We start from the raw sequence: 2,448 nt of genomic DNA, 5'->3' as shown, positions 1-2,448 counted from the left end.
ATGAAAGAAATGCTAGAGACTCCAGTGGACAAGACAGAAAATGAATTCGTACTAGAACAAGTGGAAGAAGCTGTCATTGTTAAAAAAGAAGAGTTGGTTGAAGATCTAGGCGATGCTGAACTTCCTTGGGAATACAGAATTGAGGAAAACTCCGTCCAAGACACTACAGTTGATGCTAAGGAGGATACCATACAATCTCCAAGGCAAGTCATTTACGAAGAATCAGACGGAATAATCCAAGAAGCAAATTTCCTTGATGATGATAGTCACAAGTCTAGTGCTCCTAGTGAAGAACTTGCGTCCGCAAGTGAATTCTCTGAGATCAAAGAATCTTCCCCAAGTGAATATGAAGATGATGCGGAGGTAGATTTCTCTCAACCTCCAATCTATGACTCAAGTGATGAGGAAGACGCAGAAGACTTTGACTAGAATACAGATACAATCGAAGATCTTTGCAAGGAAGTGGAAGAATTCACAGAAGAGCATAAGGAAACGGAACTTGCAGAACCACCAAAAACACCTATCCCAAGGCCATTGCCACCCAATACAAGCTTCAAGTGGGTACAATCCTTAACTTATAATTTTACTTATTCACTTGAATATGGTTTGCTTGAAACAGATGGCCAGCTTAGAGCTCTCTGCGGCTTTAAGAGTAAGAGGGAAATGGCTCGTATTCAGAGCTGGTGCACCAGGTTCAATAAGGTTCCACGCTTCACCCCGAAGTACACGGATTGGTATCGTGCTCAATTGCATGGATCACGGAGAACGTTTGATCGCCACGGTGAGATTCTACTCTTTAACCCGCCTGAATGGAAACTTACAAATCAAAACGAAGGCGGATCTAAAAACACAGCTTGGGATCATGGATTATGTTCTGACATTCATCATCCCGGGAGGCTGGATATTTGTTTAAAGCTGTGCAGAAGCTTTACATGCCTAGTTTGGGACCCCGGAGGCTATTGGCATTCCAAGCACTGGTGGAAATTTTTGGACGAACTTAAACACAAGCCACCATAACAGGATACTCTTCCAATGTCCAACTTAAGGACTTTAACTAAAAGTGCTAGGTGGGAGACAACCCACCATTGTATGGTCGCTTCTTTTTCAATTTATTTCTTGTTAATTGCTTTCAATTTTTTCCTTTTTCATTTTAATTTATTAAACCTGGAATCATGCATAAGCATCCATGATAGTCATTGCATTCTGCACTTTTCATGCATAAAAAAAAAGTGGTTGCACGACGCGACCGCATGCCCCATGCGATCGTGTCATATCGCGAAAAAAACACCACCCATGCGACCGCGTGACCCACGCGGCCGCGTGATATATATATCGGCGTAAGGATCCAACGAACAGAAAGTTGGGCTGGAATCGTGCGGCCCTTGTGCGTTTCGCACAAATTGGCCCACGCGATCGCATGCCCCATGCGATCGTGTCACTTACCCAATACCAATCCCACGCGACCGCGTGAGCGACGCGATCGCGTCACATGGATTGTACATCACCCCAAAAGGAGACAGAGAGTTGCGCTAAAACGGCGCTGGAGTCGTGCGTTTAGCACGACTTCCAGCGACGCGATCGCGCGACCCATGCGATCGCGTCACCCTTCTTTCCCCCTCGCATGCGATCACGCACCCCACGCGATCGCGTCACTCCCATTCTCATCCAACCACGCGACCGCGTGCCCCACGCGGCCGCGTGGATTCGAAAATATAACCCCCCAGCCCGCGAACCCTATCAGTCGCGCAGCCCTCACCCCCAACCCTCTTCCCCTTCTCTGCCTCCTCTCCCTCCAACCACCACCCACCACCTTCCAGCTGCCACCGCACCATTACCCAGACGCCGCCGCCGACCCGCCACCGCCGCCGTACCACCCCCTCCCCTTCTCTCTCCTTCCTTCTTCCTCTCTCCTCCCCTTTCCACCGCTGCTCACCGCCACCGCCGGCCATCCACCGCGTCCCACCCCTTCAGCCAGCAACACCAACCCCCACCTCCCACCCCTATCCTCTTCCTCCAACACTTAACCTAAACCCTTTCTCCGCCCCCAACCCCCTCCGCCGCCACCACCGCGTCGCTGTGCAGCACCACCGCCCCGGACGCCGCCGCAGCCACCTTCTTCCCTATTCCACCCCTTCCGCTTACCAGGTTCCGCAACATGCAACCATTTTTTTTATCTGTTCGTAACTTTTCTGTATTTTTTATTCCGCTTATGTTCATAATTAGGATAGCTAGACTTGCATGTTGTAGTAGATTTTTAGGTTGTTAGGTAGCTTAGGCTGTGGTTAGTGGATCTAGGTCTATTTACTTGCACTGTTCTTACTTCTGTGTTATCCTATGTGTAAATCTGTTGCTGCTATAATCCTGATTCATATGCTGCATTTCTTATCTGTTGCTGCTGTTTACATTGCATTTTTATGTTTATTTTATATTTATGTACATGCAGCTTGG

The sequence above is a fragment of the Arachis ipaensis genome, chromosome B9 (genome assembly GCF_059453495.1).
Source record: "Arachis ipaensis isolate K30076 ecotype BB chromosome B9, ASM5945349v1, whole genome shotgun sequence".
Lineage (NCBI taxonomy): Eukaryota > Viridiplantae > Streptophyta > Magnoliopsida > Fabales > Fabaceae > Arachis > Arachis ipaensis.
The sequence above is the reverse complement of the archived record's forward strand: the minus strand, read 5'-3'. Positions refer to the sequence as shown.